Source organism: Notamacropus eugenii, chromosome 4 (genome assembly GCF_028372415.1).
Source record: "Notamacropus eugenii isolate mMacEug1 chromosome 4, mMacEug1.pri_v2, whole genome shotgun sequence".
Taxonomy (NCBI): domain Eukaryota; kingdom Metazoa; phylum Chordata; class Mammalia; order Diprotodontia; family Macropodidae; genus Notamacropus; species Notamacropus eugenii.
In genome coordinates, this window is record NC_092875.1 from 137,315,237 (window position 1) to 137,339,291 (window position 24,055).

The following is a 24,055-nucleotide window of genomic DNA, read 5'->3' on the forward strand; positions in this document are numbered from 1 at the left end:
AATATAGGAGGCAGAGCCAAGATCGCTGAGTAGAAAGATGCACATACTCTAGCTTTTCCCCCATAGCCCATAAAATACCTGGAAAAATGACTCTACAAAAATTCTGACCCCTCAGTGGAGCGTTGGCAGAAGCGGTGGACCTGGCCCCAGCCTGAATGAGCATCTGCCCTGAGGGGCCGCTATCCCTCAGGCATGTCTGGGGGGCCCCTCCTCCTGAGGAGGACTAAGTGCTCTGTGACTGACTGCCAGAGTTTGCTTTTGTGACACTCCGAGATTATGAGGGGCCCGAGTAGAGTGAATAAATAGCACCATGATGTTGACAAAATTAAGGGAATTTGTAGTGAATCAACAGAAGGTACCCAGATTGTATCTTAATCACATGTGTTTCTGTAGAGCAGGAGTGATTTTAAAGTGATTAGTATCACAACTTTTTCTTGGAAGAAGATATAGTTCCTTACCAGAAAATGATGTCAAATCTCTTCACTCCATCATCAACCCTCCTATGTCTAAAATTCGTAACATTGGAATTATGACTCATATTGATGCAGGCAAAACCACAACCACAGAGAAAATATTGTATTATTCTGAATACATAAGATTTTTGGGAGATGTTGATGATAGGGACACAGTGACTGATTTCATGGCCCAAGAGTGAGATTCAATCAGCTGCTGTTACATTTGATTGGAAGGGGTATAGAGCTAATCTCATTGATACTCCAGGTCAAGTGGACTTCACTTTAGAGATTGAACACTGTGTTAAGAGTTTTGGATGGTTCAGAAGTTGTATTTGATGCTTTGGCTGGGTGGGGGTAAAGGCACAGACTCTGATAGCATGGAGAAAAGCTGATAAGCACCATGCACCTCAAATCTGTTTTTTAAATAAGATGGACAAAACTGGAGCAAGTTTTAACTATACTGTTGGTAGCATCAGAGAGAAGTTGAAGACAAAACCTTTGTATTTATAGTTACTAATTGGTGAAGCAAAAGCTTTCAAAGGACTGGTTGATGTTGTGACTATGGAAAAAGTTATTTGGAACCCTGTATCTAATTCTGATGATGGGAAGCAATTTATGAGACAGCCCCTTACAGAAGTGAATGATCCTGAATTGCTGAAGGAGACCAAGGAAGCAAGAAATGCCTTAATTGAACAAATTGCAGATGTGGATGATGAATTTGCTGACCTAGTTTTAGGGGAGTTTATCGAAACTTTTGATTTGTTACCAGCTGAAAAGTTATACCCTGCAGTAGGTAGAGTAACAATGGCTCAGAGTGCTGTCTCCGTGCTCTGTGAAAGTGCCCTGAAGAATAAAGGAGTCAAGCCCTTATTAGATACCATTATTCTGTACCTGCTTTCTCCTGATGAGTGCAACAATAAATTTGTACAGTGGCATAAAAATGACTTGAGTGCCTTGGCATTTTAATGTTCTCCATGACAAACAATGTGGGCCTCTAGTTTTCGTGCACATTTATTCTGGTACAATGAAACCCCAATCAGTGGTCCATAGCATTAATGGAAACTGCACAGAGAGAATAAGCAGCTTAATATTGTCTTTGCTGACCAGCATATAGAAATTCCTTCTCTGACAGCAGGCAATATTACCCTAACTGTTAGACTTAAACAGACTTCCACTGGGGATACCATTGCTTCATCCAAGGCCTCAGCATTAGCTGCAGCCCATAGAGCTGGAAAGAATGAAGGAAAAATACACAGAAAAACATGGAAACAAAGAGTCTTTTATTGGCAGGGTTAGATATTCCAGAACCTGTCTTCTTTTGTACCATAGAACTCCCTTCAGTAGCCAAACAACCAGAACTGGATCGAGCACTGAACTGATTTCAGCATGAAGATCTCAGTTTAAAAGTGTGGTTAGATCCTGACTTTGGACAAGCTGTTCTCTGTGGCAAGGGAAAGCTGCACATTGAGATCATTAATGACAGCATCAAGAGGGAATATGGAGTTGAGACCTTTCTTGGTCCTCTACAAATAGCATATAGAGAAATTATCCTAAACTCAAGACATGCCGTATATATGTTGGATAGAACTTTAGGAGAGAAAAGAGGTTTAGTGACTGTGGAACTGGAAGTGAGTCAAGTGCAAGAGAAAAATCTGAATTGTTCTGTTTTTTCAACAATTTTCAAAATCCTGTTTGACTTTCAAACACAAAACTCAAGAGAAGCATGAAAAGGTAAACAGGAAAGCTAAATCATAAACGACTTTCTAAAGTTGAACTGTTTACATTCCTACATGGAAAGAATTTTCTTGAGACTTTTCTCAGTATTTGAGGAGTGGGAAAGATTGTACACATACACACACACGCACACACACACAGACAGAGAGCAGAAATAAAATTAAGGGGTAAGAGGGGAATATCTTGAGAGGAGAAAGGGAGAAATGGAATGGGGCAAATTATCTTTCACAAAAGTGGTAAAAAAAAGCTTTTACAATGGAGGAGAAAAGAGAGAAGTTGAGAGGGAAAAAGTGAAGCTTATTGTTTTCACATCTGGCTCAAGGAGGCAATAACATGCTCACTCAACTTGGTATGAAAATCTATCTTACATTACAGGAAAGTAGAGGAGAAGGGGACAAGAGGGGTGGGGGATCATAGAAGGCTGTGTTGCGAGGAGGGAATAATTAGAAGTAAACATTTTTGGGGAAGGACAAGGTCAAAAGAGAGATGAGAATAAATGGGGAGCAGGGTAGAATGGAGGGAAATATGGTTAGTCTTACACAACATTATTGTTTTGGAAGTCTTTTGTAGAACTACACATATGTAGCCTATTTTGAATTGCTTGACTTCTCAGTGGGAATGTGTGGGAAGGGAGGAAGGGAGAGAAGTTGAAACTCAAAGTTTCAGGAGCAAATGTTGAGAATTGTTTTTGCATACAACTGGGAAATAAGAAATACAGGTAATGGGGTACAGAAATCAATCTTGCCCTACAAGAAAAGAGAGAAGATAGGGATAAGGGAAGGGAGGGGTATGATAGAAGGAAGGGCCTATTGAGGGAAGGAATAATCAGAATGCAATGGGGCAGCTAGTGGTGCAGTCGATAGAGCACCAGTGCAGGAGTTAGGAGGACCTGAGTTCAAATCTCACCTCAGACACTTGACACTCACTATCTGTGTGACATTGGGCGAGTCACTTAACCTCAATTGCCTCATCCTGGGTCATCTCCAATCATTCTGATGAATATCTGGTCACTGGATTCAGATGGTTGTGGAGGAGAAATGAGACTGGTGACCTGTACAGCCTTCCCTCACTCAAAACAAAGTCAATTGCAAGTTATGCCATTATTTCTCTGATGGCATGATCTTCTTAGGCAACAAAGAACAAACACACACACAATCAGAATCCAAGGCACTATGGAGTGGGGGGAGGGGAGAGATGGGGAGAAAATTTGGAATACAAAATATTGTGGAAATGAAAGTTGAAAACTAAAAATAATAAATAAACATTTTAAAAAAAGATAATATAGTATGTACATGCAAAAAGTATGAATAAAATGTTATTATAGTGCCTACTAAGGATAAATCATTTATGGTGTGAGGTCCAGAAAAAACATTATGAAGAAAATGACACCTTTTCCAGTCCTTGAACAATAGGTGAGATATTAATAAGATTATATGACAGGTTATAACATTCTGCTTATACTGATGAGCAAATAAGTTCTGTGAGCAAATACCAACACCATTGCTACTGACATTATCTTTATGGTGTTCTCAAGGAATTAAAGAGTCAATATACTGTCAATGGTGACACAGCTAGTATTTATCAGAGGCAGAACTTGAACCTAGATTTTTCTAACTCATATACTGAACCTCTACATAATACATTTCTCATTATTTCTCATTCCCCCCCTCTAATTTATGCCTAGCTCTTTAAAAGTTCTTACTTTATCCTCTCATACCTTCTTCCCTTCATTCTAACACAGAAGTGAAGCTTCTCTTTTTAGCCTTTTTCTTAATCCACTTTTTCCTATACCATAAGTTAAATGTACAATATAAAATAACAAAGGTATTATGAAGTATATTCTGAGTTGAGGGTATATATGCATAGATTTATTTTCAACATTCTAAAGAATAATTCTAAAATTTACATGAGTTTCGTGGCACAGGACATAGGAATTAAGGAAAAACTTAGAAAATACAGGTGAAATATCCAAGACATATAAAGAAAATATATGTAAATTACTCCAAACAATTATAGTGCATTCTATAAAATACCTATAAAATAAATATAACTTAAAGTGCTAGTGTTTTCTCTTGCTTAACAATATCCATACTTATTGAAATAATGTATTATTCTAGACCTTACCATCTTCTGACATCTCAATTGTAAATTGATATTGTGGCTTTTATTGTGTTTCCAAAGTTATTCACATGCAGTAAAGCCTCTAGATAATACCAAGTTAAACTTTCAAGTTTATATATCAGGGTCTTTCATCAATGGAAAGCACAAATACATGGTGAGGAAAGTTGATGGTTATGAAGTCCAACTTTTCACACCAGCTAGAGAAAAATAAAAAAAAAATCACTTCAACATATATGAATATTCATTAAGCCTTTACATGACCCATATCAATATTGGAGAATTCTCCCAGCCCATCGACTTTGGCACAGCTCTATTTATTAGAGTATTCCTAAAAAGCAGGAACTTTATTCTAGTATTTTCAAAAGCTTCTTCAGTTCTTCTAATCCAACACCTTAACACTGAGATTTGTCACTTAACAAACATGAGGTGAGGAAGTTATAGTCTCTCCTATCACAGATCTCTTCTTTATTAAGAGGTGAGTGCCCTTAATGAAGAACCCTATACAAACGTATTGTGAATACCAATGACTTTTGCCAAATTCCTCATCCCTTGGGCACTTCCCAACTCAAATTAATCTGCTTTTAGTAATGTATGGTGGACAAACATCTGATTTGTCATTGCTAATGCTAAGCAGTGAACAAACAGACTAATTAGACTTACACTTCTCCATGAATACAATCTTTTTTTTTGAAATTAACCAAGGTATCCGAATAGAATAAGAACAAACTACCACTGAGAAATTTTGGAGGTTCTGATAGGTTTCTTTCTTACCAGAATTAACAAGATTTCCTCACTGCCCACACAATGCCTTTGTATATTCTCGAGAATGGTCAGCTGGCAATTCCCCAAAATCTGTGTCAACCCCGTCAACACTCTTTTGGAGCTGATTTCAGTCTAGGGGTGGGGGTACTGAAGGAGCCAGCTCTAGTCATGGAGTAGGAATAGACTGATACTTGGGGCCTCAGGTGAAATGATTTTTTAAAATAATTTTAGATATGTTTCCTTTGTTGTTAAACATGTAATTTGATTGTTAGTTTACTTCAGAATTACTAATAAAGTTACATATAATATTTTTTCAATTGGTGGTACATCTTGTGAGAGGGACAATGTACACATAGGGTTTAATAATTATACCACACAGATGCTTAACTTATTAATGAAAAACATCTAAGAAAAAGAACTTACTCATAACAGCTCAATCACAAAATGGAGGACTGAAATAAAATTGAATGAATTATGTTAAGTTGAAAAGCAATTATATTAATGTATTAAAGCTTATTCTCATTTCATATGTCAGACACTTCTTCCAATGTTGAATTGCTTTTCATGTCTCAAACATGAAAATGATGAAGCTGTCCATTTTACATTCCCTTCTAAGCTGTTTCTGATTTTCCAGATTTTACCACCATGCCCCAATATCCCCTCCCCTATTTGGTTCCCTTTTTGGAGGTGTTTCCCTCCAGTAGAATAGAAGTTCCTTGAAGGAAATGGATGTCTTTCTCTTTGTGAATATCTGAATCCCCAGTCCTTAGTATAATGCCACTCACATAATAAGTGCTTAATCAATATTTAATGGCTGACTGCCCTGTGGGTTCACAGTTCTATGCAAATAAATGCCTAGAAAAAAAGATACAAAGATATATGTGTTGGGGAAGGGGAGGAAAGTTTCTTTGTTGTCTTGTTTATATGAAGTTAATATACTCAAAGATTGATTTCAGACAAGTTGTGGAAAGCTTCCATTACACCTGAAATGGTCTCTGCATATCATATTCTTTGTATTCACTCATTATGTTCTGCAACTTTGATAAATTATGAACAGAGAACACATATCTATATTCTATATTTACTCATGTTTGCTTATTACCCCCACTCAGTCATCAATAATAAAATTTCCTTGAGGACAAGAACTGTTTTAATTTTTATCTTTGTATTCTAAGTGTGCAAGACAGTCCTCATAGATTTTGCGTAAATGTTTGTCAAAGTGAATTGAATTGTTGTTGAATTACCTTTTTTTCTTTATCTCTTTCTTTATTTATTCATTTATTAGTTTATTTATTTATTTATTTAACTTTTAACATTCATTTTAACAAAATTTTGGGTTCCAAATTTTTCTTCCCTTTTGTCCCCTCCCCCCACCCCCAAACACCCAGCATTCTAATTGCCCCTATCACCAATCTGCTCTCTCTTCTATCATCCCTCTCTGCCCTTGTCTCCATCTTCTCTTTTGTCCTGTAGGGCCAAATAACTTTCTATACCCTTTTACCTGTATTTCTTATTTCCTAGTGGCAAGAACAGTACTCGACAGTTGTTCCTAAAACTTTGAGTTCCAACTTCTCTTCCTCCCTCCCTCCTCACCCCTTCCCTTTGGAAGGCAAGCAATTTAATATAGCCCAAATCTCTGTAGTTTTGCAAATGACTTCCATAATAGTCGTGTTGTATGAGAATAACTATATTTCCCTCTATCCTATCCTGTCCCCCATTACTTCTATTCTCTCTTTTGATCCTGTCCCTCCCCACGAGTGTTGATGTCAAATTGCTCCATCTTCCCCTTCCATCATCCCCCCCCCCCACCCTACTTAACTCTTATCTCCCACTTTCCTGTATTGGAAGATAGGTTATCATACCAAAATGAGTGCATTTTATTCGGGGCACGACATACCTTTCATCGGTTTTTCAGGTCTCTCTGGAACAGAAATCTCCTCTGCTCTGTTGTTCTATGGCTTCTGTTGGTCCAGAATTTGTTGGGAGTTCTTTTTTGCGGATATTTTATGTGCTGTGGGTTTGGAGCTAGCGTATGTGTGTCTTTCTACTCCACAGTCTTGGCTCCGCCCTGAACTATCTTGAATAAACAGAAAATCCTTAGATTTTCTACCTTATCCTGATCCAAACTTTATTAGCTTTGTATGTTTTGCTATTCCATGTGATTTCACTAAAGTATCTCATAAGTACGTGCAACTATGCATGTGTTTACATATATGCATTTTAATTCATTTATTTTTAGCTTTTAACATTCACTTCCATAAGTTTTAAATTTTTCTCCTTTCTTTGCTTCCCCAAGACAACACGCAGTCTAATATAGGTTGTACATATACAGTCTTATCAGGCATATTTTCATATTAGTCATGTTCTATGGATGAATTAGAATGAATGGGAGGAAATATGAGAAAGAAAACAAAACAAAACAATATGAAACAAAAAAAGATAGAAAAGGGTATGCTTCAATCTACATTCAGACTCCATCAGTTATTTCTCTGGATATGAGTAGTATGTGTGTGTGTGTGTGTGTGTGTGTGTGTGTGTGTGTGTGTGTGTGTGTGTGTTTGTATGTATGTACATTTGATTCTTTTTTTGATCTCTTTGGGATATAGACCTAGAAGTCATATTCCTGGATTAAAGGGTATACACAGTTTTATAATCTTTGAGATCTGGTAGAACTAATTTACTTTCTTTTACATTTTTCTTTTCACTAATTTCTTTGATATTCTTGACCTTTTGTTCTTCCAGATCAATTTTGTTTTCAGTTTTTCCTAACTCCATAAAATATTTTTGATAGCTTGTTTGGTATGCACTGAAAAAGTAAATTAATTTAGATAGAATTGACATTGTTATTGTCCTACGCATGAGCAATTGATATTTTTCCAGTTGTTTACATCTGACTTTATTTGGGTGAAAAATGTTTTGTAATAGTGTTCATATAGTTCTTGGGTTTGTCTTGGCAAGTAAACTCAAAATATTTTATATTGTCTACAGTTATTTTAAATGGAGTTTCTCTTGCTGCAGAGTTTGTTGGCAACATATAGAAATACTGATGAATTTTGCGGATTTATTTTATATCCTGACACACTGCTAAAGCTGTTAATTATTTCAAGTAATTTTTTTGACTTGGTTCTATAGAATTCTCTAAGAATACCACTGCATTATCTGAAAAGAGTGATAGTTTTGTATGCTGATAGTTTTCCTAATGTTGGTTTCCTAATATTGGTTTTGTGCTGTAGGGCCTCCAGAGCTGGTAGCTCACCTGCTGTACTGCAGTTGTTCTTCCTAGTCTCACTGTGCCAGGGCCTCAGTTCCTGACTACTAATTTTCTGTGTTAGGGTTGGAGGCCTGAAACTGGCACATTGTTCTGCTAGCCTGTTAAAATGGCATCATGGGGCCTTAGTGGCTCATTTTTACTGGGACTAGGGGCCTCCTGCTGGCTAGCCTAGATACCACCTACACTTGCCTGTGCTCCCCATTTTCCCAAGTGAAGCAGAGCTTTCCTGAAAACCTTCTATGTTACCTGGGGCTGGAAATTTGTTTCACCATGTTCTTTTTTAGGTTCTGATGCTTCAGAATATGTTTTGAGTAGAAAGTGAGGAGAACTCAGGCAACTTTTTGTCTTTTCTCCACCATGATGTATCTGACTCTCACATTCTCTATTTCTTAAGAGAAAATATATTTGAATAATTTCAATAGAAATCTACTAAAACATATTTTCCCCAATTTTCATGAGATACATTCTTCACCAACATCTCATCATTTCAGTAGCTTTGGTTGAGTAGCTTTTAGTTCAATAAAATTAATCTTATTTTTCTTCCTTCCAGATAATCAACTATTCATTTCACATATTTTAAATTATGTAAAGCAATTCTCAACTTTCATTTAGTAGATGACATGAAAATACCACTTCTACGCTCATCATTCAGTTTTCTTTTTAGGAAGGCTTCAAAGTAACTAGAAATTATTTCCAGATTTTTTTTCTGGTTGGGTTATTAATCCTAAATAAATCAACAGGGGGTAGGTTATATAAATCTTGACATAATTTTTATTGTATCTCAGATCAGTGCAGAAACACATAGTATTTTATGTCAGGGAAATCTGATTATGGAAGGCCTATATCAAACCACCAATTTAGACATTAGAGAATCACAAACATGTAACATGTTTCTTCCTCCTAATCTTAGAAATATTTTTCATTTAATTTTATAGAACTTTTGAATACTTTTTATTTTTCATTTGGAATAAGAAATTTTGATTTTCTCTTCAATTTTTTAATTCAACCTTGTTGGAAAGATACTTATACTTTAAAAAGATTGTATTGCTGATTTTTAATATCACAGGCATTTCAACACTCCTTCACCCAACTTAGAGTTAAGGGAAAAAAATTAAAATCTTCCTTAGGGAAATGAAAAAAATGGACAAAAGCAAAAAGAAATTGACACAGTGACTGAATCTGACAGTATGCAAAATATTTTCTCCTGGTAGTTCCTTGTTTCTCTTCTATGAGGAAGAATGCTTCATTATATTTCATTATAATCTAGGAATTTTTTCAACTATTTATTCTGCTTCCTTTTGTCTGATATTATTTACACAGTTGAAGTCAATAAGTAGTCCACGGTAGGCCTTAAAAGTCTTCGCAGTATATATTTATATCATCTGCTTATATATTTGGAAATGAAATTTTTATCAGTGATAATAGAGAAATTCAAATATCTCTCACTCTCAATTTTCTTCAATTATATCTTGAATTTACTAAAATTTTATAATTTTTGACCTGAAAACTATTTTCTATATTCTCTTCTTTTATTTAATCAATCTATCTCTTCCTAGATATATTTGTGAAAGGTCAATGATCTTGATCTTATTGTGTTATATGGTATGAAGAATCTTAGTCTGAATGAGCAGGTCAGTGGTACAGTGAATAGAGAATTGGGACCAAAGTCGGGGGACTCATCTTCCTGAATTCAAATCTCACTTCAAATATGTACTAGTTGTGTGAGCCTAGGCAAGTCACTTTACCCTTTTTGCCTCAATTCTTCATCTATAAAATGATCTATAGAAGGGAATGACTAAATCAACCCAGTATCTTTACCAAGAAAATTCCAACTGGTGTCATAAGGAGTCAGATACAACTGAATAACTACAACAACAAATTAGTGTGAGCCAAATTTATACTAAAACTCTTTCCAAGTTTCCAAGAAGTTCTTGTCAGAGTAGAAACCCTTCTCTCAAACATGAATGTTGTTATATTTATAAATCACAAAGTAACTGTTTTATACAGATTCTTTTCATTATTATGGTAATTTATCTGTATCTATTTTCCTTTCTTTTTATCACTTATATGGTAGACGTTATGCTGAATGCTGTGCATACAAAGAAAGGCAAAAGGTAGTATTCTGAAAGAGTTCACAGTCTAATGGGGACATAATGTGTAAAGCAAGTTTAAACAAGATATATATTCATGATGAAATAATAGAAGGGAAGTATTAGAAATAAAAAGATTGGTAGAGGCTTCTTGTTTTTTGGCTGCTCTTGCTTGGGGGGAATAAAATCAGTTCAACTTGGAACAGGCTGGGTTTAATATGTCTATAGGACATCCAGTCTGAATCATTCCATACACAGTAGGAGATGTAAGACTGGACTTCAGAAAAGAGATTAAGGAAGCATAAGTTGATCAGAGAATAATTGTTATAGAGATAATTAAATACATTCTAAGGCATCTAGGTGGCACAGTGGATAGAGACTCTAGGTCTGGAGTCACAGATTCAGATTCAGACATTTACTGATTTGGTGGCATTCAGCAAGTCATTTCACCTCTTCTCCCCTCAGTTTCCTCAGTTTTAAAATATGAATGATTGAACTTTACAGGACGTTTGAGAGAATCAAATGACATACTTGTAAAGTGCTTAGTACAGTGCCTGAAACATAGTGGAAATTATGTTATTTATTATTGTTGTTGATATTATAGTCATTGTCATAGTTACATGGATGCTTATGGTATTACCAAATGAAGAGGAAAGAGAGGAAGGAATAGGAAAGAGGTCTGTGAGAGATCCATTTTTGACAAGCATAAATTGGATGAAGTTCCAGCAAAAAGGAAATGAAAAAGACTAGTCAAATAGGTAGAAAGAGAATAGGACAAAGTAATGTCACAAGAAAATAAAGAGAGAAGACTATCTGGGAGAAGAAGATGATCATACATCAAAGTCTCATCCTTTGAGATCCATGCCATTCATCCTACTTCTTAATCAAAATCATAATAGCTGTTGTATATAGACCATCAGGTCAATAAATCAACAAACATTTATTAAGTGCCTCTTATGTGCCACGCATGATACTAAATGCTAGGGATGCACAAAGGGGCAAGAGACATTTCAGGCTGTTAAGGAGCTTACAATCTATTGGGGAACAAAACATGCAAACAGATATACACAAAGCAAGAGCTAGATTGATAAACAGACAAGACAGATACACATAGATACCACATAAAAATGCATATATGTAAGCATATATGTGTATATTCACAAGTGTCAGTATATGTGGAAATATGCTTATATACTTTGTGTAAACATGTATGCATGAATGTGTTATATATGCCTTGTGTAAATACATGCATACATACATTTATGTATGCGTATATACATATATACATTTGTGTGTATATATATATATATATATATATATATATATATATATACATATATATATAGAGAGAGAGACAGACAGACAGACAGAGACACAGAGACAGAGATAGACAGACAGAGAGAATTAAGAGGATTAGGGAAGATGAAATTTTACTTGAGACTACAAGGAAGCCAGATGTATCAGTAGCGGAAGCAGTGGAGAGAGAGAGTACCCAGACATGGGGGATAGCTAGAAAAAAATCTTGGAGCTTGAGAAATAAGGTTTTTTCTCTGAAACAGATAAGAGGTCTGAATTATGGAATCAAATAGTTTGTGTTGGGGAGTAAGGGGTAAGAAGACTGGAAATTTATGAAGGGAACTAGGTTAAGAAGGTCTTTAATTATGAAACAGATAATTTTGTGTTACTCCTGGAGACAACAGGAAGCGACTAGAGGTTATTAAGTGTGTGTGTGTGTGTGTGTGTGTATGGGGGAGGGAGGGAGAGAGAGAGAGAGAGAGAGAGAGAGAGAAAGAGAGAGAGAGAGAGAGAGAGAGAGAATATTAGAGGGTAAGGAGGAGCTTTATGACAAATTGAACCTGTATTTAAGGAAAATCAATTTAGTGTCTAAATGTAAAATCTACTGGAGTTGGCCAAGATTTGAGGAAGGCACACTCACAAGGAAACATGCTATCACAGTAATCCAGATTAGAGGTGATGAGGGTCTGGAATAGAATAATGTCTGTGATAGAGGAAAGAAAAATGAATAATCAAAAGATTCTTTAAAGGTGAAACTGGCATACCTTCCCACAACACAGGGTATGAGGGAATGGAAAAATGACAAAAAAGAAAAAAAGAACTTACTATAAAAATGTATGAAGGTCACAGAGAAGATGGAGACCTAAATTTGGGCAGGGGAGACTGAAGAGGGAGCAGAAGTCAGTGATGTTAAAATAGTTACAAGTGAAGATTCAGAGAAAAAGCATAAATTAGAAACAAGCTCAACAAGAATTCCTGGAAGAGGGGGGAGGAGCCAAGATGGTGGAGCAGAAAGATACACATATGCTAGCTCTGAACCCACAGCCCATAAAATATCTGTAAAGAAGAACTCCCAAAAAATGCTGGAGCAGCTGAAGCCACAGAACAACGGAGTGGAGGAGATTTCTGTTCCAGAGAGCCCTGAAAAACAGACAAGAAAGGTCCATCACGCCCTGGACCCAGAGCAGAGCCCAGCCCTGCCTTGGCCATACAGCACCTAGAGGAACAGATCCGAGCAGGCTTCAGGGACAGAATCTCCAGCAGCTGCGCAGGTTGCTCCACCCACAGGTGCTGGGGGTGAGTGAGAGAGTCTTTTTGGCTTGCCAGGAGTGGGGTGTCTCTATGTCTTGGGCACCCTCGGGAGGCAGTAGCTGAGGCAGCAGCAGACAGGGGCTCCCCAAGCAGGCAGGAGCTCAGGATACATTGTTGAAGGTCCCTGCATAAACCCCTGAGGGAACTGAGCACGTGAGACTGTCCTGCCACAACCTGATCACCTGATCTTAATCTCACACAGAATAGCAGCCCTGCCCCACCCAAAGCCCTGAGGCTGGGAAGCAGCATTTGAATCTCAGACCCCAAGAGCTGGCTAGGCAGATCTGCAGGTGAGGTGGGGGTGGAGAGGATACTCAGATACTCAAGACACTGGCTGGGAAAATGCCCAGAAAAGGGAAAAAAAATAAGACCAAAGAAGGTTACTTTCTTGGTGAACAGATATCTCCTCCCTTCCTTTCTGATGAAGAAGAACAAGGTTTACCATCAGGGAAAAATACAGAAGTCAAAGCTTCTGTATCCCAAACATCCAGATTAAATATTCAATGGGCTCAGGCCATGGAAAAGCTCAAAAAGAATTTTGAAAATCAAGATAGAGAGGTGGAGGAAAAACTGGGAAGAGAAATGAGAGGGATGCAAGAAAAGTATGAAAAGCAGGTCAACACCTTGCTAAAGGAGACCCAAAAAAATGCTGAAGAAAATAACACCTTAAAAAATAGGCTAACTCAATTGGCAAAAGAGGGTCAAAAAGCCAATGAGGAGAAGAATGCTTTCAAAAGCAGAATTAGCCAAATGGAAAAGGAGGTTCAAAAACTCACTGAAGAAAGTAGTTCTTTCAAAATTAGAATGGAAGAGATGGAGGCTAATGACTTTATGTGAAACCAAGAAATCACAAAACAAAACCAAAAGAATGAAAAGATGGAAGATAATGTGAAATATCTCATTGGAAAAACAACTGACCTGGAAAATAGATCCAGGAGAGACAATTTAAAAATTATGGGACTACCTGAAAGTCATGATCAAAAAAAAGAGCCTAGACATTATCTTTCATGAAATTATCAAGGAAAACTGCCCTGAGATTCTAGAACCAGAGGGCAAAATAAGTATTCCAGGAATCCACAGATCACCTCCTGAAAGAGATGTAAAAAGAGAAACTCCTAGGAACATTGTGGCCAAATTCCAGAGTTCCCAGGTCAAGGAGAAAATATTGCAAGCAGCTAGAAAGAAACAATTCAAGTATTGTGGAAATGTAATCAGGATAACACAAGATCTAGCAGCTTCTACATTAAGACATCAAAGGGCGTGGAATAGGATATTCCAGAAGTCAAAGAAACTGGAACTAAAACCAAGAATTGCCTACCCAGCAAAACTAAGTATAATACTTCAGGGGAAAAATTGGTCTTTCAATGAAATAGAGGACTTTCAAGCATTCTTGATGAAAAGACCAGAACTGAAATGAAAATATGACTGTCAAACACAAGAATGAAGAGAAGCATGAAAAGGTGCCTGAGATGCTTCACAATGATGCTAGTGACCATGGATGTAGCCGCTGGGGATATTTTCCGTTACAGAATGCTGGGATTCTACTGGGTTTTGGCATTATGTTACTTATTTCTGTTTTTGAACATAAAATTGCATTCAGTATAAATTTTTAAATTGAGGTCATTAGTGTTAGAATAAATCTTTTCTACTTATTTCTTGCTATATTACAGGTCATAGGGGAGCTGGGTTTTCTTGTTTTTTATTTTGTTTTTTATGTGCTTCATAGAGTTTGTACTCAATAGTACTTGAAATTTTTTATTAAGTATTGCTGTTAGTTATGACTATAAAATTGGCTACTGAAGTAACAAAAGGTAAGTTTTAATGATGTTTAAATTATTCTGTTCTGGAAATATAGCTATGTTGTTAAGATTCACCATTATTTACAGCTTTGCTGTATGGACAAGTTTATGTGGTATGGCATGGCATGGTCTATATATATAGTTCAGTTTAAAACATATTTTTTTTCGCTGATTCCTTCAGAAATTACTTTCTAACATAGTTTTTCTCAGACCAGATTTAAACCTCTGAAGTTCTTATGTAATAAGGAGTAGTGGAGTCCTCAGTATCCTAAGATATGCCATCTATAGGAAATGGAAGATCTATCCTTGAAATTAATATGAGGAGATGTAAAGAAAGAAAAGGACCTATGAAGCATAAGTGGTAGTCTGAAGTACTATTATAATTACAAAAGAGTCACTAGCTATTTAGCAGGTAAAGAAAGAAAAGAATGTGAAAACTTTGAAATTGAATGAAAGTTTAATGGGTATACTGCAGAAAAAGAAACATTTTGATCATTGCTGTTTTAATATACTATACTCGGCTGGATACTTCGCCCTCTTTTTCTGCTAACAATACGAATAGCTTGAATAAGATGATCATCATAACACCACGCAGTATAATGGTTGGCTGAAAAATCTCAAATCCTAAACCATAGTGTGATGGCATAGGAAGCTTAGACAGGAAATTCTTGCTTCTCCAGAACAGTTTGGAAATGGGATGTCCTTATTACTTGTGACTTGCCCTACATTCCTTTACCTAAGCTACTCATTTTCAAAGGATTAGAACAGAATTACTTGCAATCTCAACTACAAGTACTAAATCCCAAAAACCACTGAGAACAATTTGATCTTTTTTTTTTTCCTTTTTTTGCTAATTAGGAAGGCACTTCATGATCTTGAAAAGCCTCAGGGTCAACATTTTGAATATTGCTTATTATTTTGTGGTACTTTAGTTGTAACCTTGTGGCATGTCCTGAGAAGCTTGTTCTTTAAATAAATATTTTATATCAAAAAAAAAAGAAATGAAAACAAATAAAAGATATGAAAAGACAATTAACAGCTTAGTAAAAGAGACAGAAATATATGCTGAAGAAAATAACGCCTTAAAAAACAGAATTGACCAAATGGAAAATCAAAAAGAGATGTGAAAGGCCCACTAAAGAAAATCATTCCTTACAAATTTAAGGTTGAGTAAGGGGAAGTTAGAGAATCCATGAGAAATAAAAAAAAAAAATAAAGTGAAAAGAATGAAAAAAAAATTGAAGAAAAAGTGAAATATCTCATGAAAAATACAAATAAAGTATAAAATAGATCAAATAGATATGGTTTCATTATTGGATTACCTGAAAGCTATGTTCAGTGAAAGAACCCAGATATTATACTTTAAGAAAATATCAAGGAAAACTGCGTTGATATCTTAGAGCCAATTACAAAATAGAAACTGAAAGAATCTGCCAATCACTGTCCAAGAGAGATCTCAAAATGAAAACTCCCAGGAGTTTTATGTTCAAATTCCACATTTCCCAGGTTAAAGAAAAAGTACTTCAAGCAGCCAGAAAGAAATAATTGAAATACCACAAGCAGTCAGATTCAAACAAGATTAACAGCTACCATGTTAAAATAGTAGTAGCATTGGAATATGATATTTCAAAGGGCAAAAGAACTGGGATTACAATAAAGAATAACCTACCTAGCAAACCTGAGTATGTCTTCAAAAGAAAAAAAATGGGTATTGAACGAAACGGAAGATTTCTAAGCAGTCCTGATGAAAAACCAGATCTGAATAGAAAATTTCACTTTCAAATGTGAGTCAAGATAAGTATGAAAAGGCTAACATGAAAGAGAAATCATAAGGTACTCAATAAGGTTAAATTGTTTACCTATATGGGAAGATGATACATTTGTCTTCTAAGAAGTTTATTATTATTAAATCAGCTAGAGAGATTCTGCATAGAAATATGACACAAGAGTAAGTTGATTATATTGGAATGATGTAAAAATGAATAGGCAAGAAAGAGAACAAAGGGAAAAGAAGAGATAAAACAAGGTAAATTATTTCAAATAAATGAGGTGTGCAAGGAAATACTTTTACAGTGGAGGGGATAATCACTGTGAATGTGTGAATGTGACTATGATGAATTCAACAATAAAATGGAAGTCAAGCAGCAGCAGATTTTGAGTTATATTCAAAAAGCACATCATCACAACAATCTTGTACTGGTTAAGAAATAGAATACCATTTTTATGATATTGACTGGGCTTGATAAGATGGCCTTATGAATGCTAACTCTCCTACCTCCTTAAGTGATCTCATTCCATACCAGCTTGAAATATGGATTGCCTTGTCTTTCATCTCCATTCTATCACTTATTTTCAATTTCTACCTGGCTAATAACCAATAGCCTACAGTCTCCCCTATAAAAAAAAAAGTAATTCTCACTTAATCCTTTCATTCCTGGTACTTATTGTGCCATATCTTTTTTGTTCTTAGTAGCTAAATTCATCAAAAAGAGTCAGTGCAATTGACGCCTCCACTTTTTCTCCTCCCACTCATTTCTCAACCCCATATGATCTGACTTCCAACCTCATCATTCCACTGACACTAGTTAATTTCATCATTCCCTGAAACTGCTCTCTACAAACTTACTAATGATCTATTGCCAAATACAATTATTTTTTCTCCATTCTTATTCTCCTTGACCTCTGTCACTGTTGCTTGTTCTTTAGTCCTTGATATAATCATCTCTCTATGTTTTTGGCATATCACTCTCCCCTGGTTCTCCCTTTACCTTCTCAGGCTCCTTTGATGAATTCTCATCCAAATCATATCCTCTACAATAAGGATCTCATGGACTTCAGACTATTCTGGACCCTCTTATCTTCTTCCTTTAAACTACTTTACTTCTCAAACTCATCAGCTTCCATGTTTTTAATTGTCATCTCTATACTGATAATGACTCTCAAATCAATCTATCCTTCCCTACTCTCTGCTGGTCCCCAATCTTATATCTCTAAATGCTTAATGTGTATGTCAAACTGGATGCATTGTAGAAATATTAAACTGAGCAAGTCTAAAACTGATATTACTATCTTTCCCTCTAAATTCTCTCCTCCTCCACCTTCCCTCTTATTGTAGAGGACAACACTAACCTCCCAGTCCCTTAGGCTTGAAACCTAGTTACCATCCTTATTTCCTCACTATCTCTCATTCCCCATAACTAATCCATTATAAGGCCTGTCAATTTCACCTTCACAACATCTCTCAAATATATTCTCTTCTCTGACACTACCAACACTCTGCTTCAGGGCCCCACTACCTCACATTTGGACTGTTGTAATGGCCTGGTATTGAATTTTCTCTTCTCACTTCACTCAGCCACTAAAGTGATTTTTCTAAAGCACAAGTCCAATCATCATACCCTACCACCTACTCAATAAATTCCAGTGCTCCCTATCACCTCCAGGATCTAATGTAAAATTATCTCTTGCCCATTTAAAATATTTTATAATCTTACCCCTTCCTATCTTTCCAGTTTTCTTACAACTTACTACCCACAATATATTCTTTGATACAGTATGATGGCAAGCAAAATAGAATCTTTTGCTGTTTTTGTTTTAGTATAATTAAGTGTCTCTGATTGAATCTTGCCTTTATCAATCAAGAGTCTTTTTTACTAGGAGTAAAGTATAGAAAGAAGAATATATTTAACTGGAAATAGTACATATATTTGTACTGTTAATTATTTTAATGTGATTAAAGATCCTCCCCACTTACTAATGGGCCTGCTCATTAAGGTAAGTTTGATTAGAGAAGATTTGTAGGAATGCCCATGCCTTTTGTTAATGAGACATTGATTCATAAGGGTTGTGATGCCCTCTGGCTCTAAAAAAAGGCATAAATACTCTGAGTTGAGGCTTTACCTTGCAGTTTACTGAATGGAAGTGTTGTTTGACCAGAGGAGGGCTTTAGGAAGCTGCTTTAAGGAGTCATCTGACTTTGAAAACCCAGATATTGATACTACCCTCTCTGGTAACTATGGTTAGACAGTTGGAACTGTCTGTTGAATTCAGTCAGAAGCAGTCATGTCTGTTGACTTTTGATTTCTATGTATTTTCTTTGAAGTTGAGAGTGCTGACTCCCCTGAAAAAGGTGAATGATATATGTGCTTGATTAAAGGAATGATATATGTGCTTGATAAAAGTGATTATTAAACCGCTCAAAAGTTCCTTTTCCTTTTATGAATGCAGATATAAGAACCTGTGATAGCAGGCCTTCCTGTGTTTGTTGGGATGCTTACTGATATACCCAGTTACACTGGACATCCTGCTACTCCACAATGAGACATTTCACCTCTATACTCCAGGCATTTTCTCTGGTGGACATCTATTCCCGGAATTCATTCCCTCCTTTTCTCTGTTCACTGGATTTCATGGCTTCCTTTAAGTCCCCAGCTAAAATCCCATCTTCCACAGAATGTTTTCCCTAAACCCTCTAAATTCCAATACCTTCCTTTCCTTCATTACTTCTGATTTATCCCTTATATAGTCTGTACATATTTGTTTGTTTCCCTGATTAGACTGTGAGCCCCTTGAAAGCAAAAACTGTCTTTGTCTCTTTTTGCATTCTCATTGCTTAGCAAATTGCCTGGCATATACTAAGTGCTTAAAAACTTTCGATTGACCAAACAGACTCAAATTCTAAATACAGGTCAAGAATGATGAGGATTGAGAAAAGGCCATCAGGCTTTACTATTAAAAGAACATAAGTAGTTTTGGATGGAGCAATTTCAGTTGAATGATGAGTTCAAAAGTCAGACAGTAAAGCATTAAGAAGGAAGATCATGTAGACAACTATTGTAGATGCACTTCTTAAGGAGTTAGCCATAAAATGGAATAAAGAGATGCAATGATATTGAGAGGGGATAGATGTAGTAAATAAAGGTTTTTTTTTTTTTTATGAGGGGGAAAAAAGAGGTGTCAGTAGCTTGTAGGGAAGTAACAAGTAGGAAAGAAGAAAGTGGGAATGACAAAGGAGGCAATTTGCTAGAGAAGATAAGATAGAATGGAACACGTGTGTATTTATATTGGTTTGTTTTGTCAAGAAGGAATTCAACTGTATAAAACAGGGGTGAAGTCAGAGATAGTGGAAACTCGCATCTGGAATTAAATGAGTTAAAAACAAGGCGTTAAGAGGAAGCTCTTGGACAACAGGTTCAGCTTTTTAGAGAAATATGAGACAAGGTTATTAGCTCAGAGACTGAGTGAAAGAGAATTCAAAGTATTTTGGGGAAAGATGAAAAATTTTAGAAAAAGGTTGTCTGGGGCATAGAATAGTGAATCAGTTTTGGAGGTGTAGAAGTATTGCCTTGCTGAAGTAAAAACATGATTGATTCATATAATATTAATTTGCAGTGAATCTAGTCTGCATCGTTTTGTAATTTTTCTGCAGCTACATTTAATAGAATGTAAGAAAGAGGACAGAAGATGGTGAGGATGATACAGGGCTGGAGTTTAATAGGGAAAAATAGCGAATAGGATTAGGTGACAAGAAATTCAAAAGAAAATGTCAGCATGGAGTTCAACTAGATTACTAAGAAGTCAGATTGGAGAAAGGTAGAGAATATCCATTGCAGGTATGAAAAGAAAAAATGGTTCTAAAGTTGGAGGATGTTAACAATGAAGAACAGGACTTAGGGTTGCAAGTTAGAGAGAAACGTGGAATGCCAATACATCATGATCATTTAAAGGAATTTGAGAGTTCATACACATGGATGTGGAACATTTTAAGGTATTGGAATAATAAAGAGTATGACAATCTCTTTGCATTACTGAAGAGTAGGCCATGGAAAATGAGTGACTTTAGTAATTTGGAAGCAAGGGATTTGAGGGATTATCAATTTTTTTGTATTCTTTCAGTATGAGAACAGTCATTGGGAAGATGAAAGAATGTCTATGAGCCAGACAGTGAACTCATCAAGAATAGAATGGGAATGTGTTGGGTTTGTTAAGTGTCAGAATTTTGATTGGGTGGGAGATATGGATTGAGTGAACTTCATTTTATGAGAGTGATGGAGGGAGAGAGAAAACTGACAATGAAGAACAAAACGCTTCCAGCTTCTCCACCTCAGCTAGTGATTGGGCAATAAATTAAAGCATAACCAATGTATCAAAGGGTAGCCAAGGAGGTTATGTCATTAGGAGTGATTTGAGTCTCACTGAAAGCCAGAAGATGAAGGGAGTATAAAAAGAAAAGATTTAAAGTGAAATCGTTTATCATCTGCAGAGAACATATTCCAAGGAGAAAATTGGAATGGGTTAGTAGCTCCAGACTGAGAAATGTGGAGGCTAGATTGAGGCGAATAAAAATAGGGGATGAGAACCAAGGCAGGCAGAAAGAAGTTTGTATACTGACCATCAAAAGTTCAAGTTCACTGGTATTAGAAGTTTATGAATGGGCAACATTTCCTACTGATTGCTGAAAGATATGAGAATGGTTACTAACATCTGTACTGGTTCAAGCTCAAGGTGAAGTCATACATCTTAAGGAGCTCATGAAAGAGGACCATTTTGAGTGAGTTCTCTCTTACTGTTAAATGCAAGGCTGCTCAGGATATAGGCAGAGATAACAGAAAAGAAGTTCGCCTGATACATTTCTGGCAGTAAGAGTCTTCTGAAAGAATGAAGAGGCCAGACCAGCATTTAGTGGCATGATTTCTCTCTAATATCCCTCTAGAAGGAAAAATACCATTTTCAACCAAGTATGTCTTTTGATGCGCCCTACATGGTAATATAGAGTAAAATATAGCAATGTCATACTTCTCTCTTACTGTATTTTACAAAATTTTTATTCTCATGATTTCTAATGACATTGAAGACTTTTAAGTAAATTTTGTTACTTTGTCTAATTTTAATGATGATGATGATGGTGATGAGGATAATGGTTAGCATTTATGTAGTGCTTACTATGTGCCAGGAACTGTGCTAATTGTTTTACAATTATTATGTCATTATGTGGTTGTTATAGCACCAAATCTGTATAATAAGTTAGGCAAGATTTTAATTTTAATTGCATTGGTCTGTTAAAAACATGAAAATTGTATATCTCTCCAATCATTTGAATCTTCTAAAAATATAAATAATCCATGTAATCTATATTAAATAAATCATATGCCTCTTATTAGATCAAATCACAGACATTTTATTAATTTTTTAATAATTGTGAATTAAATGTCTCTTTAATTCTTACTACATAATATTAATGTAGGAAACACAAGCAAAAGGTAAATATAAATGGAAACAATGCTATCCTGAATAAGGAATACAAGAAAAATGCAAAAATCAATGACTTGGAAAGACAATTATTAAAATAAAATAATGTACCAAAAATTCTGGGTTGCAGCTAAAGCAGTCACCAGAAAAAAAAAAAATTCATTGTTTTGAAAATTTATATTTATATAGAAAAGAGAGGGGTAGTGAGCTGAGTATGTATTTTAAAAAATTAAGAAAATCTACTAATAAATAAAGTTAAAATGCACACAAAAGAACATTTAAAAACTAAAAAAGAAATAGATAAAAGGGGAAACATTATAAGATTATAAATAAGTCCTTTTTTTTACAAATCTGACAGAAGCTGAATTTAAAATTACATAGTATTTTCACTCAGCTCTTCCAACTTTTTAAAAATATTTCCTATCAAATATTCAGGATAATAATTTTAAAAAATTATAGTTTCTCATTTATCCAGTCAAGGAAAACTTAACATTGAAAAAGAGGTTTGTCTGTGGATACTGGGGAAAGGACTTACCAAAAATTTACATAGAAAAAGGACGACCACCTCTGGAGCCTGTGCATAGCTGCAGCAGCCATATGGGCAGCAGCAGCAGTCGTGTCACTAAGAGCAGTAAGACACTAAACTGATCAGAACTAATTAAACAGAGTACCCCTGTGCTAGCACTGGGTACACGATCCAGCACCATTTGGCAGTTGTTTCAACCATCAACAGAACGATATCCATATAAACCCAGAAAGCACAGGAATAAATGGAGCTTTCATTAAAACAATAAATCACACGGATCTAAAACCAATATAATCAGAAAAATGAACAACTTTACCAAAGTTATAGAATGTAGAATAGTTGCACAAAAATTCCAAGAAAATCCAGCAAGAAGAGATACCAAAAAATTATATTGGTGAGCTAGGAAAAATAACAACAAAATTCGTCTGGAGGAACAAAAGGTCAAGAATATCAAAGGAATCAATGAGTGGGGGGAGAAAGGAAGGTACCCTAGCAGTATTAAATCACAAGTTATATTACAAAGTAGTGATCATTAAAACAATTGGGTAATGAATACGAAATAGGTTAGGTGATCAATGAAAAAATTGGCATATGATATACAGATGTAAGCAAACGACCACAGTAAACTAGCATTTGATAAAGGCAACATTTCAACCCATAGGAGCAAGAATTCATTAGTTGACAGAAACTACTCAGAAAACTGCAAAACATTCTAGCAGAAACTAGACATAGACCAACATCTTACATTATATGCCAAAATAAGTTCAAAATGAATATATGACTTAGTTATATCCAAAGCAAATTAGGGAATCATGAAGGGAAGTTGATTATCAGATGTATGGATAAGAGAAGACTGTATGTCCAAACAAGAGACAAATAGGATCATAGAAAAATAGTTAATTGTGCTTACATTAAATTTAAAAGATTTTGCATGAACAAAATCAATGCAATCATATTAATTTGTCATATTTAATCTCTGTCATTTTAAAAACAACAAAACATTCCAGACTCTATGATTATAGCAATGGCCAAAGAAAAAATACTAAGCCAAACAGTCATTTTTCCCAAAATGCTCACAAAATTTTGTAGAAGGGTCAATTAGATTTTGATATGAAGCATTTTTCTAATAACAAAAATTTTAATTACTTGCCGCAAGTCTTCCCAATAAATGCAAGGCATAAAGCAAGCTTCTTCCATTCTAAGACTTCTAAACTATTATTTGAGACAAACCTAGAAATGATACTTTTGCAATAAGTTACAAGAAAAAATAGGGATAAACATTAGCATCGACAAGATAGACCTCTCACTATCTCTAGATGACATGACGGATTTATAAAGAGGACAAATATGAATGAAGAGAGATTAACATTTGTATACCTAAAATTATATGATAGAGGAGCAAACATTGAAACTTTATGAGTAAAGATTAAAGTAGTCTTGTA

General features: G+C 35.5%; 1 pseudogene; it reads left to right on the forward strand.

Annotated features, from left to right (window-relative positions):
* Positions 1–310: 310 nt before the first annotated feature.
* Positions 311–22,735, forward strand: LOC140502346 (ribosome-releasing factor 2, mitochondrial-like; annotated as a pseudogene).
* Positions 22,736–24,055: the final 1,320 nt, after the last annotated feature.